This window comes from Cyprinodon variegatus, unplaced genomic scaffold (assembly GCF_000732505.1).
Source record: "Cyprinodon variegatus isolate N-32 unplaced genomic scaffold, C_variegatus-1.0 Scaffold71, whole genome shotgun sequence".
In the NCBI taxonomy this organism is placed as follows: Eukaryota; Metazoa; Chordata; class Actinopteri; order Cyprinodontiformes; family Cyprinodontidae; genus Cyprinodon; species Cyprinodon variegatus.
The window spans coordinates 1213129-1229836 of record NW_015150524.1 but is presented as its reverse complement, the minus strand read 5'-3'; the positions used below and the strand labels follow the sequence as shown (position 1 = coordinate 1229836).

The 16708-nt window shown below is 38.3% G+C and overlaps 1 protein-coding gene across 1 annotated transcript in view; it reads left to right on the top strand.

The window, feature by feature from the left end:
• The first annotated feature begins 8775 nt into the window (after positions 1–8775).
• Positions 8776–16708, top strand: part of LOC107083278 (engulfment and cell motility protein 1) — a 119603-nt gene continuing 111670 nt past the window's right edge. The window contains exon 1 of the mRNA XM_015372371.1: positions 8776–8921. The gene's annotated coding sequence lies outside the window, so the exon portion shown is untranslated. The remainder of the gene's footprint in view (positions 8922–16708) is intronic.

Genomic DNA, 16708 nt, shown 5'->3' with positions numbered 1-16708 from the left:
TTATCCAGAACTTAAAAAAAAAAATCAGATACCTTTCATTTTTGGCCTTCTTTTAATGCATTTACTGGTTTTCTGGGGGATGCTCGGAATTCAGGTCATTAGAGAGTAACTAGGATGACCTTTCTACAAGAGGCACAAGGATTTTTCCTCCGACCATCTCTTGTTTTGTTAGAATATGTTTTTTCTTAAAATATACTTCCTTTCTCTGCAATCCCATTCCTGCATCAACAGAACAAACCAAACATCTTGCAAGTGTACATGCGTCCTGTTCAATTTTAGTGTTTCAGCCACACTATTCAATTAAGAAATTATACTTTTGTTTGTAAATGGTTTGTTGTGCATTTATACACTCACTTTATTAGGTACACCTCGCTAGTATCGGACTGGATCCCCTTTTTCCTTCAGAACTGCCTTCATCTTTACTGGTATAGAATCAAGAAATTGCTGGAAACATTCCTGATAGAGTTTGGTCTATATTCACATGATGGCATCCAACAGATGCTGCAGATCCATGATGCAAATCTGTTACCAGGCATCCCAAAGGCACTCAACCAACATCGAGATCTGGTAACAGTGGAGGCCATTTGAGTACAGCGAACTTATTGTCATGCTCAAGAAAGAAATGTGCTGAGATGTGTTTAGCAACAAGGCTCAGGTAGGCTGTGGTGTTAACGTGATACACAGGTGGTACCAAGAGGCCCAAAGTGAGCTAAGAAAATATCCCCCACACCATTACACCACCACTACCAGCCTGAAGCACTGATACAAGGCAGAATGGATCCATGCTTTCATGTTGACACCAATTTCTTAACCATCGGAATTTTGCAGCAGAAAAAAATGTAGACTCATCAGACCAGGCAATGTTTTCCAATCTTTTATTCTCTAATATTGGTTATCCTGTGCAAACTGTAGCCTCAGTTCCCTGTTCTTAGCTGACATGAGGGGCACCCGCTGTGGCCCCTCTAGATGTAATATAGAACCTCCCATAGACCTGTCGCCCACTGGATATTTCCTCTTTTTAAGACCATTCTCTGTAAATCCTAGAATCGGTTGTGAATGAAAATCCCGGTGGATTAGCAGTTTCTAAAATTCCTTCTGACACCAACAGCCATGCCAATGTCTCTTAATCCCCTTTCTATTCCTTGATGTTAATTTTGAACTGCAGCAGATCATCTTGACTGTCAACCTGCCTAAATGCATTGTCTTGGTGGCACGTGATTGGCTTATTAGAAATTTGTATAAATGAGCAGTTGGATACATGTACCTAATAAAGTGACCGGTGAGCGTATTTACCTAATCAGAGTCCACATTTTGGAGTTAATGTCATATTTTAATACCAGAGATCCAATAGGATTTAGGCCTTGTCTTTAACTGAACCATTTTTACTAATGGATATCCTTTTCTCTAAACCACATAGTTTCAACTCTGGCTGCGTTTAAGACTACAGATTTTTTTTTTCCTTCAAGGCTTTCTTAGTTTTGTTCAATCCATCTTCCTCTGAATATTGGCAAGCCTTCCTGTCCTGTTTAAAGTGTCCCCACAACATGACCCTACCACTTCCATGTTTCACAATGCAGATCGTGTGTTCTGCATAAAACGCAGCTTGGTTTTCTGGGGCCAAAACCTCACACAGGACATTTTTGGTTTTCTATGATCGATGGCATTTGTTTTACCAGTCTCCTATTCCTGGCTGTATAGAGTTAGCTTTGTGACATTGTCTTCTCATTTTACGGGTGAACAGAAGAGGACATGTAGTGTTGGTTCTTGCCACAGGTTGGCCCACTGTTCTGATGGTCCGTAAAGTAATTTTAGTCTAGCAAATGATCTGTTACAGTGCAGTCGTACATGAACCTTAACTCCCTATAGACAACACAGGCTTACAAAACAGGACTATTCAAGGCTGTATTGACTGATAACTTATATTTTAATCTGGTGCTTATACATAGTAGAAAAATTGCTATATACCTCATTTAAAAACAGCCATTTGGGATGAGCATTATAACCTTACAATTACTTTGAGATTCTCTACAGCTTAAGTCGTTATGATTTGATTGGTGTAATATTTATGTTAGTTCATCAATGCTCTCTGAAAAATTTCTGAAGTCTTCATAGAAAGTCTTTATTAATACCGAGAATGAGTCAAACACTGGTATATTAAAGGCAAATAGTCTTAGTGTTATTTTCAGGTATCAAAATGCAAAATGAAGGAGATCCTAGACAACATTTTGGATTGTTTACAACCATCTTGATAACATAACATTTCTAAAAAAAAAAAATGCATTGAATTCTGGGGTTTAAAACATGACAAAAAAAAAAAAAAAAAGTTATATACCTTTAAGGAATTTTGCAACAAATGCTGCTAAGTTAGATTTTGGGGGAAATGTTGAGGAAATCCTGATTCTTTCCTTCCCCACCAACGCGAGTCCCCATGGAAATAAACGGGAAACATTCCCTCTTGCTAATGACCCTGATAGTGAGACAATTACAGCAGACCAACAGGGACCAGCCAAACCAGATTTCCATTTAGATTTGAGTCTGGAGCCTTGTGAGCCATTCCAACGGCTGTTGGGGAAAATACGTTTGTTTCTGTGCGAAATTTCATCAAAGCATGTCGGATCATACAGTCAAGAGAGCAATTTTTGTGGCTCATTCCGAGCAGCATTAATTTATCGTTTCATCTCACTCCCCTCTTTTCTCATGCACCTTCTGCGGCAGCTGCTCTGTTTCTTCTTTTATTTTCTTTTTTCTCTGTCCTTAGCACTCTCATTGATGTGCTGAATCAAATCTGCTTTAGTGAAACAGCCAAGTTTCTCAGTCTGTTTAGGACAATGAATCTCTCAGATGAGATCTGCTCACAGGGAGGCTTCGCTGCATAGAGAGCCTTCGGTCAGTGGAATCGTTTTATTAAAGCAGTTTGTCATTTTGGACAAGAGGCAGGTCAGAGTCAACGTCCTGCTTGTGTTTGAGCTCAAACACACACAGGCTGGTCGTGGTTTGGGTTCTGCATGCTCTATTTAAGCCCAGAAAGCTGCTGAACTATTGTATGAATGTACTAGACTTTGCATTTTGCACTGTAAATTGTGATAGAAGCATAAAAATTAACAGTATGAAAGGAAGAAAAACTTTCAGAAGTGCTGTCTAGCATATATGTGTAACATTTTCTCAACCAGAATTAGGAGTAAATATCCCAACCAGAACCCTCCGGGAATCACTGTTGATCTCCAAACAAGCTTTAAGAATAAGGGGTAAAAAAAAAAGTGCAAAAGAAAGCGGGTAGACTTCTCCAACAGCCTTACTTAACCCCCTAAAATGTATGTGTGGCTCCAAGGATGGAAAGAAGAAAGTGAAGAGAAGAACAGCTCACTCCCCAAAGCTCCTGCTTCATCTGTGAAGCTGTCGCTGCCTCTGTGAGGCTTGAGCGAGTCTTTCTGATAATAAAACTGGCACGATGGGGTTTATTGTTCTGCTGCAAACAGAATGCTAACAGGATGGTATAGGAGAGCCTTCTGTGTGCTAAGCCTCAGCCAAGTGCGTCACAACTCTCCAGTCTTATCAGCCAAACATTAAAGATCAGAAAGAAATGGGAGAGCGAAAAAAAGAGAGTGAAGACGGGAAGTTGATGGTAGCTGCTGGGAAATCAACGACTACTAAAGATTTAATGATATCCCTTTGGACCCGTTGTTAGGTTAGACCCAGTTTCTTCAATGTATCTGATTGGGATTTTACACATTGGACTTGAAGATGAAAGAAAGTCTGAGAAGATTTTTGTTTATCATTCATTCATCCATCTTCTGCTTCATCTGTCAAGGTCAAAGTGGGGCTGGTGTCTATCTGTCAAAGACATAAAACCATGCACAGACAAACTCTGATTTTTGTTTTTGGGTTTTCCAGCAAAACAAAAAAAAAGGCTGAAAGGTCTGGCATGTTTTTGCATTCATTACTCAAAACCCCTAAAAACAGCCTAATTTGTAAACTGGTCATATGTATTTTTATTGAATTTCATTTGCCATATTGAAACCAGTTTTTTATAGAAGACCTTAGAGGTTTCCTAGGCCAATGATTTCAAAACCTTAAAGCCCCAGACCTACATAAAAGCTTTTTCTAGTAGGTCATACATGGGTACATACATAACAGCTTTTTTAACCTCTTTCACCAGTCTATATTTGTGCTGTATAATTATTATTATTTAGGGTAACTCTAGAAAAGGGCATCAAGACTCTAGATATTTTTATTTTTTAAGAACAAGTGGAGCAAACATTAGAGAATATTAGTGAATAAAACTATCATAAAATGAGTGCAAAATGCTGGTGAAGATTTTCAGTCATCCAGGTCATAGTCATTCCAAAAAAAGAAAAAAAGAAAAAAGAAAAGAACAATCCACTGGACTTTCTTGTTTCTAAGTTTGAAGACGTTTTGCTTCCCATCCAGGAAGCTTTTTCAATTCAAAATGTCAGAAATAGCGTTGAGTTTGAGGCTCTTATCTACTGTATAAGAATAAGCATTCCGGACGGCTATAAATTAATTTAAGATCTCCATATTCCTAATATTACTGGTCATCATTTTTTTATTATTTGAACTACGAAAAAATGTTTTTCAGATATCATTAATACCATTTCAGTCAAGCTGATAAATGTCAGAACGGCCACTTAAAATGTGTAAACATTTCTAGATATATAAAACTTAATTCTTACTAGTATAAAAAAAAGTTTTTTTTCTTTCTAAGGTTCAGTTTCTGCTACAAAAATGAAAATGTAATTTTGAAAATATATTATTACAGTTAGGTCAAGGAGGGTGATTTTGATCTGGAAGAATCTTATTTTAATGATCTACAAATGGAAAAACAGCTTTTTAATAAATGTAAAAATGGTCTGCCACTTCATATAATGATATATATACATTAACTCGAGCTACAATCTTCGCCTTCTCCACCTTCCTCTCCTTTGTAGCTGTAGCACTGTTTATCTGGCTTTTAAACACATATTCCTTATTGTCTCCAGTGGGGGGAAATATGCACTTCCTGTGCTCCATTGATAATGGTTTTTCATACTTGTTTTCGTATGTGTTTAACTCTGGGTGGACCTAGTTCACATTGATTGAACTAATTGATAGCAGCTGTTGTGAAACCGAACATTCAGTGTTCCTGACTTTTTTCTGGATTAATTTAGAGTTGCAGATTTGAATCTGAATATGTTAAACCTGCTTCATGAAACTGACCCAAGGTTTACCTCTTAGCATTCCAATAACTTTTTACATACAGTCAGAGCCACACAGATATAGGTTAGATGGATCAAAGTATATTTATTGCATTAAAGGGCACAGAGGTATGTAACCAGACCAAAGGGGGATCCTGCAAAGTATTGACTAAGGAGAGATAAATACACATAAAATTTAATTCTAGATGTTTTTGTTATGTATTATTTTTTGTTCCACCTCACAATCATGAGTTATTTTTTCTAATTTATCACATATAACAGTAAGTATGGAGGTTATTACATGACAAAATGTGGAAGGGTTGAAACTGGAATAAAAGTAGGTCTAAAATGCTAAACAATAGGAAATATGGGTGATGTGGCAATGGTTGTAATTTACTGCTTTGTATGTCTGCAGTTTGCTGAATGCATTATCCAGCTCTTTTGAACTTTTGGGTCATTTTAGGAACTACTCATCTGCCTATTTAAGATTAAAGATAAAAGGACAAGTTTTTACGATCATAGACTTGATTTCTTAAGCTGTAATAGAGGTATAACTCAAAATAACTCAGTGAAATGAAGAAAAGGCCTTTTTTATAAAGGGCGATTTATTATACTCTTTGAATTACTTGAAGTTTTCTCCATTTATCTTTGGATCACTCCTCTTTCACTGCTTAGTGCAGGAGGCCAAATGAACAGTTAAGCTGAGGACACAGGCTGTCATTAAAATAAGCTGAGCTTCTTGCATCCTGTGCTTTTCAGAGAGCAAAGCACAGACAGCAAGAGGGAGGACTGGGAGCTCTCTGCTGGGTGTGTCGTTCCAGATTATTTAGCAGGAGGAACAGGGCTCCTGTATAATCCCCCTCCTGCTGCCTCTGCTGTGTGGAAGCCATGATAAGCACCACTACTGTCTGCAATACAGAGCTTCTTTACCACCCCACACACATATAAACACACACAAAGACTAAGGGTTCAATATAGCAAACAGCAGGTAATTACCGGAGAAATTAAGGACAAGTGGCCCCATCTGGCCCAGCAGTGCTGTTGCCTGTGATACGTAGGGACTCTCAGGTTTGTCATCTGATGAAACTGCAGAATAAAGAGGTATATCTCCCCTCACTGAGCTGTACCAGATTGTTTCCGACATAATGTAACATTAGAAGGTCATAATCTCACCCTCCAAACAGGAGGCCAGAGAGCACTCAATAATCATGAATTATTGAAACCATTGTCCTCGTTTGCTTTAACTCGCCTGCAGGAGAGGACGTTGTTATGCTTTTTTAAATAAAAAATAAACTCAGATGTCACACATATTTAGATCTAATTCTTTTATACAATCCTAACTACTGATTGTAGGTAGGATGGATCAATGAAAAATCTTTAAATGTGGTTTGGTTGTATACATTTCTCTTGTATTGAGAGATAGATATTATGATAATATATAGATATTACCATTTTTTTCAATAAGTTTTGGTATCAGATTCATAAGGTTTATTGATATAAAAAGATTGTGTAGTTATTATGGCCTCTTGTGTCCCTGCCCAGAAACTTTGTCAGTTTAAGTGTTTCTTTCTTGAATTGTCATCCCTTTGGCAGAGTGACCATGCCGAGCCTGGTTCTTCTGCTGCTCATTTCTTCCTCTTAAAGGTGGGTTTGTTCAACTCTGGAATTGAGCTGTGTGCATTTAGCAATAACTGTTTGTTTTTAAAGTCAAGTGTAAATAAAATCTTTTTCTGTTTTTCATCTATATGATACCTGTTGGTTGTACTTGTGCAAGTTATCCACTCAGCAATTTGCTGCTAAGAAAAAAAAAGGAATTTTACATGATTCAGGATGATTTTCAGCTATGTATTCATCCTAGAAATCCATTGAGAAATTATACACATCACTTAAAACCTCAATATGATCCAATTAGTCCCATCTAGTGGTGCGCTAAATTAATTTACATGTTCTCTAAGCCATAACAAGGCTTTTGTTGGGCTAATGTAAATCTGGAACTTAATGCTACTTCAGATATTTTGAATAGAGAAAGCTTTCTGGATGGGAGGCGACACATTTTCAGACTTGGAAAACAAAGTCTAGTGGTTTTTTTTTTTGGAAAGCCGACAAAGAAACTCCATTTGAAAAAAACGTATCAGACGATGGTAATTAAAGGTATTGTGGAGGATTTTCACGAAATTTGTAAAAGACCTGCCTTCTCCACTTGCATCTAAATGCATCTATCAGAGCATGCTTGAGCCCATTTCTCTTTGTGCACAAGTTTAAAAGTTGCTGTTCTTATAGCTCATAAAAGCGTACTGTTCCCGAACGTCCGCTATAACCCCTGAATCCATCAATCACTATATAGAGCGGGGACTAAATAGTGGTCTTTATAGAAAACTCAGTTAACTGACCGTTCAGACAGATAATCACTGCTTTTAGCTCCGTTGGTCACGTAACTCCTCCTTCACTCTGCGTTGCCTGCTCCATCTTTGTTATTAGTCGCAAACTGTCAGGTAGCGACAGTGGGCCGCTGTACAGCAAATCCCATAATGCTTTGCGAGCAGAGCTCTGCACAAAGCATATCGGCCTCTTCTGAGGCCTTTCTTTTCTTCTCTTACACTGCGTAGACACTTTTTCTCTCACCACCCTCTGCCATTTTCAAAGAGCCTCGGTTAGAAGGGTGAGCTTTAATGCCTGTCTGACAGCCTAGCTCACCACACATATATACGCCAGAAAAATATAGCAATGAGCACGGACGGCCTTACGTCCATTGGGATGTAAAGGGCACAAAACCGCATGTCCTTCTTGTGCTCCACCCATCCTCACCACCTTCTACAGAAGCACCATAGAGAGCGTTCTGACCTGCTGTCTCACTGCGGTGCTGAGGCTGCAGCACCTCAGACTGGAAGAAGGGGAGAAGAGTAGAAGAGAAGAGTAGTAAGAACAGCAACATCATTGGGGCTCCTCTTCCCTTCATTAAAGACATTTCATCAGAGTGCTGCGTGTCCCGAGCCTGTAACATCATAAATTACCCCTCACTCCCCCACCATGGACTGTTCTCCATGCTGCCCTCTGGGAAGAGGCTTCGAATCATCCGATGCAGGTTAAACACTGCCATAAAACTGCTGAATGTTGTGTAAAATGGTATATTTTATTTATAAAAAAGAAGAAAAAAATAATGAACCGTAAATATACAGTCATTTGTTTATATTACAATTTTGTGTATACAAAATAAATCTGTCTAAGTCTTACGTAAACATATCACCAGAATGATTGACAATTAGGAGAACCACTTATTTAGATGATCCACACGGAAATAAAAGATTGTCCTCCATACCTTTAATAAAACATTTATATATTTTTTTTATTGATGCTTGTGCACCTCTTTTTGATGCCGCCCTGAGCAACTGCCTTAAGTGACCTTAATATTAACATTATCCAACAAATAAAAACAACATTTTCATATGAATACAAAATTAAATGTTGGTTTTCTAACCAGTTTTCTTTTAGTTCTGTTGTTGTGTTTGTTTGTTTCAGTGAAATAAGGGTTTTCTTTCTGTGGCTGGATGTCTGGCAGCTCAGAGGCCAGCAGACGGCAGAAGAAAGGAGGAAGTGGAAACATCAGCACTATCTCTTCAGGGTGGGAGGAAGCAGCGAGGCACACAAGCAGGGAAAGAGTCACAGCAGCGCACACACAAAGTCCGGACATCAGCGCAGCGCAGGGAAAAAGTCTCCTCCTCGACTCGACAGGTTTGTTCACTGACGTTTTCCTCTTTGTTTCCTGCGCTGATTGTTCATCTGCGATGTTTTGCTTCTGTTGTTGTTTTTCATTCTCCCGGTTTGTTGGTTACATTGTAGCGGGATATGTCTGTTTCCTGTCGGATCTCTCTCCAGCCTTCATCCGCTGCTTACTTTGTGAAGTGGCCTTTAGCGGCATTTGGGCGCCGTCCGTCCCCACTCTGTTCCACGCTGACACGCGTGTCTGTTGTGTTTTCAGAGCCGCCGCAGCTCGGAGCTGCAGACGCGTTTCAGCCGCGGTGAATGAATCAAAGTGCTGTTGGTTGGTTTGCCTCGATGCGTTTCTTTTAGTGAAACAAGTGCGCAGCGGCCGTGGAAGTTGCGTGTTTGCAGCACGTATGCAGCGAGGGAGGAAGATCACGCCGCCGATGCTCATTCACTGAAGAAGTGTGTGTTTGTTGTTTTGGATTGAGGAATTATAAGCACCTTTAGATGCCTCATGAATGGTTTTTAACTCCTGTGGGCCAAAAGGGAAAGCTGCTGAGCGTTAAACGCCCTCCTCCCTCCTTTACATCAGTCTGATCCAAATGGCTCTGCAGCTGCATTCACCGCATTTTTATCTCCACAGCTTTGGATGACAAGTTTCCATTTGTCTTCTTATATGCATCAGATTAATTTAGTCAGAAACTTTAATGCAGTGTTTCAAAAAATCCTTAATTCATATATATATATATAATTAGACACTTTAGTGTGAAATCAGACGACATTCATGCAAATGGTATAGTTATTTTTTAACCATTGCACATATGCTGCAGTTTTTAATATTGAAGGATGAGTAACTATTCAGTCTGTAAGGATTTAAGCATGCAAAATATGAATTATTCTTCCAGAAGTGCATTTGTGAGGTCAGACAGTAATATGGGATGTGAAAGTGTGGCTCTTTACTGATTCCTCTTTAAAGAGTTGTATTGGATTGGGCTTAAAAATCAGCAGAGGCCTCTTAAATGCTCAAATTGCTGTAAAGCAACTGAATGTGTAGAGACCTTAAACCAGAGGTCTTCAACAGGGGGTCCGTGACCCTTAGGGGGGTCCATGGAGGTGCTGCATGGGCGTCGTGAAAGTTTTGTTTGATTAGCCTTTTTTCTTTTTTTTTATTCGCCCCTGCAATTTTTTTCACTATTTGAAACACACTGTAGTATACAGATAAATGGAGGCAGAAGATGTCTTTCAGTCATCAATGCACACATTCAGCGACACACAGGAAATCTTTCAAGCTGGGCACCGTTTCATTCACAACACCTGTCCCATCAACCAGGAATCAGAATCAGAAATACTTTAATAACCTCAGAGCAAAATTACTTTCATTACATGACCTCATCTGTCATAGAGTGACTATAGGACTAGTTTGATATAACACAATTTCATACAACATATATATATCTATATATATATCTATATATATATAGATATATATATATATATAATTAGGGGGTTCCCGCTCCATCTCGCCATCAGTTTGGGCGTCCTTGGCCTGGAAAACGTTGAAGACTCCTTCCTTAAACCATTGACTTATTCTGCCTATAGCCAGTTTTATCAATGGGTAAGAGGTGACATTCTTATAATACCTACCTTCATGGGCTCATAGAAATGATTTAAAGTAGGCTAAACTATTTAGGTTTACAACCAATAGTGTCAGTTGTGCTTGTGATGTAGTTCTTGGTTCTTTTGTGACCTCCTGGATGAGCCGGTGATGGTCTTCAATTAATATTATTTAGTTTTATTAATAGATTCATGGCTGTGAATTGAAATGTGACTTTTGAAATATTGCATTAAAAAAAGTTGATGGAAACGGCAAAATAAGAATAAACTTACGAAATTTAACAGATAAAATTTACTCCTGGTTGAGTTGCTTTGTCTTTTTTTAAGAGTACATATACAAAAGGTGAGATGAAAACATTTGTCTAATGTTTCAAATTAGCAAAGAAGAAGATGTAGTTGTGAAAAAGGGACCTGTTAAAGGAACTTCTTGATGATAGTGGTGTTGGGGCAAACATGCTGTTGATGCTGCAATTCCTTCCTATGCTGGCTAACAGACATATAACTAAATGGTGACCTGTGGGTATATTTCATGTATCATCAGAAGGTTCAAGTCAGAAAAGCAAATAAACTAACCCATGAAATTTGATTTGTGTCTTGAAACATCTGAGGTTACTCCTAAAATTTAAATTCAGTATAGTTGAGGTACAGTTGAATTGTGAATATAGACTGTTTGCCGAGAATGTTTTTCAGCTCATAAACCAGGGGGTCATAAAGCACTTTATTATCTTTATATGCAAACACCTTCCTTTGGTGCTTCAATCTTTAAGACACAGCTGGAATTCAACTTCCTTGTTTTTGTTTATATGACATAAGTTCTGTTGCACAGCTAGTTGTTTTGCAAAATTAGAAAAATAGCCATTTAAACCCCTTTGTTGTTTTCTTCAAAGGCCATAAAGTTTCCATAATGCATTCAGTCAATTTTGCACTGATTTAATTGAGAGTGATTATAACAAAGGTGTCCAGTAGTTGTTCCTGTGGACATTCCCTCTGGTGCTTTCCATGTCGCCGTGATACAAGCTCATCTGGCGTTGAGTCATCAGCTGTTGGCTCAGCTTACTTTAAACTTGAAGTATTTGCCTTTGCTACAGACATATGCATAAAAAGTAATTTATCCAAACATGAAGGCATTCTAAATTTTAGGATAGCTCCTTTACACAAACAACAACAAAAAAAATTGCCTGTCTAGAAAAGATCTATTCTAAGTGCTTCTTCTGTTGGGCAACAAATGTATACTGAAGCTCCGGTTTCAACATTATTATTTTACTATCACTTTGAAACTTTTTTAAACTAACTAGTAAAGTTTGTTGTATTTTACTTAAAATACAGCCACTTATTTGTCCATTTGGAGGAAATTAACATGCAAAAACTGATAATAAACCACCACAACAGCCGGCATTAGCACACTATGTCCCTCTGTTTTCTCCTCTTCACACTCTATTCTCTGTGTCCCTCTGCTCATATCTGCAACTTCTGAGGAAGTTATGGTCTTTTTACATGCCCCGTTAGACACTAATGAGACTCATAATGCGATGGCTCCTTGTGCATTTGTTCAGTATCAAACCCGTCACACAATTAACACAAGTAAACTTATAGACTAGGGAGAAGAGTGTGAGAAATGTGCTCAGTCACGTATCAGCTAAGGTTGGGCTCTGTCGAGAACATCATGAGGATCTCATCAAAGAAAGTTGTAATTTTCTTCTTTATTGAAGTAGCACATCAGGTTAAAGTGTCAGTTGTGGCTGTGACTTTCTTTTCTGCACATGCTGGAGTGATTAAGTGGTGGCTCCCGAGGGGTGAACTGCACAGATTAATTTTATGGTCACTTTTGTGTGGGTAGCTCTTGTTTCATCAAGTCTGATAACCTTTGTTTCACATGATTAAGGTTCTCTACTGGGGAAGCATGTTGAGCTTAGAAATCCTTTAAAGTCACTGTCTTTATTTTATTGATTTTTGTATTGACTCTATCACTTTGATATTTTCTTTAAATGTAAACTGTGTTATTAAAAAAAAGTTTATTCTTATTATTAGTTCCTTCTGTATATCACTGAGAAAGCCTGTTAAGATGCTGCAGCACAAACTGTGTTAGTCCCATTGCTATGGGAACCTAAACTGTGCATGCATTCAGCTTATGATAGACTGCTTCAGCTAAATATGTTTTCTTTCTTCAGCCAGATTTTCACCATGTAGGTTTAATCCTCACCTACCTGAATATTCCCCCCCAGAGAAAATCATCTTTTATTTCCTATATTGTCATTTCAAATGAGTGCTTATTCTTCTTGTAGCAACTATCTGCTACTTTAAGAGTCTATTGACTTAAACTTCCCAGTTTCATTCGTTAACCAGTTGAAATCTATCTCACGGTTTTGGCAGCATGTTTTATAAACTTACCTCAGTTGGATTTAAATGAATTCATTTAACCAAAAGTCATGAATGTAACGCTGTGGACTTTAAGGAGTCGCATGAAATCAAATCAGTTTCACTTCACAACAGATCATCTCAACACACTTCAGATTAAGTCATTCTGGCAGAGTGTCACCCAACTGTGACAGGTCACTTTTCACCCCAATATAATCTTTAGTGTGCACACTCCCATATTGTGCAAAGTCCAGGTGTGATCGGATCACACCTGGATGCAGATTATAGATGCTTGTGCAAATTCTCACTCCTCTGTCATTGCATCCACCAAACAGGCTTTAACTGGAGGAAACTGGACTTTTGCTCAGGTTGTCTGAAAATGTTTCAACACCTCTTCAGGAGTCTTTGTCACCTTTGACTGCTTGCATTAGAGTAATTTGTGGTTGAAGCACTCATGTCTTTAAGCACCTGGAGGCCTGACCTCCTTAGCACATCGCCAGAAATGATTTTTGCCAGTCAATAAATCAGGACTGAGATTTTGTACATCATAAATGCTGCATCATATATCCCTATCCAATAACATAAAGGGAGTCTTATTTTTTCTATTGCTAAGAGTTTTTTTCATTGTTTGCTGTTGGTATTTAAACTTACAATGATTATTTTCATTTAAATGGAAATAAAATGATTAACTTTTACTGTTTTCAAAAAGATTTATAAGTTTGGATATAAAAGGTTCAAAACCAAATGCTGGTCTTAAAAAGAAAAATGGCTGACATTAAGAGTTTACATGCAGAATTCATCTGTATTTAACCCCACTTTTTATTCACTTTTGCATGCGATTTAAGGATTGCAAGAAAGCTTAGTATTTCTATCAACTTTTCAAACAAACATTTTTTTTTCTCCCAAAAAAAACAAACAATTCAGGCAACTTCAACTCCCAATTTAAAGGAAATGATCCCCAAAGCATGATGCTGCTGCCACCATGCTTCACTGCACATTTAAGCAGGGGCTTCAACACCATTATTCTGACGGGTTCAACAACATAGCCGGTCAGGAGCATCACATTTCACTCTGACAGCCATAACTGCTACAGCCCCAACAACCTATCTGCTTTAAAGGGCTTTAAAGGACAGGTTAGAGATAAACAGCCTCGACTTGCATTATGAAATATATCAAAGCCATAAAAAGGGTGGAGAAAAAAAACTATGAATAATGCTGAAAATTAGACCATTGATTCTCTGTTTTAGATATTTAGGTCTAACCCAGGAAATCTGATTAATGCTGAGGGATGAAGTGACATGGGGGAGTTTTAGGGCAGTGAATTCTTTCCTGCATTTGCCTAATGAGTTGTAACACTTGTTAGATTTTAATGCGTATCTATCTGACTCAGCTCTACTGTTTGGCATCTTCTCTCATACTCCTGAAGTGCAATCTTGCCAAATTCTGCCTCTAATCATGCCCCCCCCCTTTCAGGTTGGTATCTCTCATTAGCTTACTCTCCTTTTGTTTGCAGTGTTTCCATCAGGTTCCCCCCTTTTTTCTCCCTCCATCTCTTATGTTCTCTTCCCACTTTCCATCACACTGTCAGCGTCCCTCTCCCCCCATTCCTCACATCCACTTTCTGCCTCTTAGTTATCGCCTCCCAGGGGAAGCCTAGGTATGCAAATTGTTTTCTCTTTCATTTATGCCTTGCTTGCTATCTGTTCATCTTAGTGCCCCCCCCCCCCATTCCAGCTAAAAATTCAGATTTTAAAGAAATAACTTAAGACTTTCTCATGTCTCTTTCCTCACCAATTAAAAATGGCTGTTAAATTCTAAATCTTTGCTATAAAGTCTTGTGTTGTCTTCTCCTTCTCAACACATTGAAGCCCCTGTCGCTTTGTAGCTTGAAGGTAGATTAATTTGCAGTTCCAAATTGGATGAATGTTGCCTTGCATAATTGCTCCCTGTGGTATGAAGTTAATTAAAACAGCATGCAGGTACTAAAGGTGCAATGGGATGGTGCTAGACAGGCAAGCAGACAAAGGTGGGTGAGAAGAGATCTCCAAGGTAATGTCATGTTCTGCTCTCCAGTTTGCCTTTGGTGATATTCATGTAAATCACTGCATAGCCTGAATCCAGGGTCCTTTCGTCTTGTCTTTCTATCAGCTCATCCCACTGGTTTTCTGTAAGACGTGGAAGGAGATAAATATTGTCTTATGAATAATTTCAGTCTTGATTTGCCAATATATTTCAGGTTATTTTCCTGATAGCTCAGTGATTACCAATTTTGGAAGTAATGCAACAGTTTTTATCATCTGGTATGCATATAGTTCAAAATGCCCTGTATCCTTGACAAGATCAAATCTGCAGCAAAGGATTACAGCTTTTCCATCATACTTAACAGTATGATGATACTTAATACCATCATGCTCTTAACATTTGTTTTACCTTAATATATCCTTCTCTAAGTCACTGTGATGGTGATCTAAGTGAACATGAGACGACTGGTGTTGGTGTCATCTCTCCCTACTCTCTCTGGTTAGAAAACCACACTTGCAAGTTTCTGTGCTACCAACACCACTATCAGTCTCGTGGCTCTGTTCTCATTCTGGGTCAAGGTAAACAGCTTTCTAGCGCTCAATAAATAGCCATTGGTTTCATTAGCCACACGCCTCTTGCTGCTCTACCCGCAGTAGAATGCAACAGTTTCTGTGTTTTGGAACCAGCTAAAATTGCAAAAAAAAGAAACCTTTGTCAGAAGGGGTTGAAGAGAGGAAGAGAAAACTGAAGTTTGGATTGGGGCAGAACTCGCAGAAGAGTAAATTTACACTTGAAAAACGATCTAGAAATAAGTAAAAATATCTTAAATTAAGTGTATTTACCCTTAACTTGAGCAGATAAATTAGATAGTTTGCCAATGGAATGAGTATTTTTACTCTTAAAATAAAATAATTAGATAATATGCACTTGAAATAGGACAATGCAATTGTGTTTTCTTATTTTAAGTGTAAATTGTCTTGTTCCATTGGCAAAATGTCTCTTTTACCTCCTCAATCCAAGAAAAAATGCACTTATTTTAAGAAAAAATGACTTATCTAGATTTCGATTTTTTTCCAGTGTAGGCAATGCTTTTGCTTTGTGGTGAGACCTCAATCAAAAACAAGCATGAAAACAGATGCAGACCTGTTATACCAAATGTGCTAACATCTGCTGGACTTACAATTATCACTTTAGAGTGATCATCTTATTAGTACAAATAAAAACATTTTATTGGAGAGGCAACTCTTCCCACCTCTTCAGATATTTGGTTTTGATACTGAATGCTTCTTCTACCTGCTTACAGAGTGACAGCACTGTAGCTCTATGTTGCGCAGCTGGCGAAGGGCAATCAGTGTTTACAACAGTAGTTTTCAAAAGGTCCTGTAGGAGGAGCATCACTCCAAAATGTCTTCCTGCTTTAAGTCAAGATTAGCGACACACCCGTCCAATTCTTTCCATTCCTAGATCCGAAAATGATCTGATTCAACTGAATGAGAATATATATTGCCATGTGAGTGAAAGCTTTAGCCTTGACATAACGCAAATTAATGCATACATAAGTGTACTTTATATTATTTATTAATAAATAAGAAGCAAAAATAACGTTTACATGTAAGATGCACTGGATCGGATCCCTTATCAAATAACTGATATTAGATCCAGCTAATTAGTCAATATCAGAGCTGATATTCGATCTAGGTATCTCTAGTCAACACCTTACTTCAGGCACGCCCAAAGTTGGTCCTCGAGGGCCGCTGTCCTGCAGGTTTTAGAGGTTTCTATGCTTTAGCACAGCTGATTTTCATTGATAGCTGATTAACGGG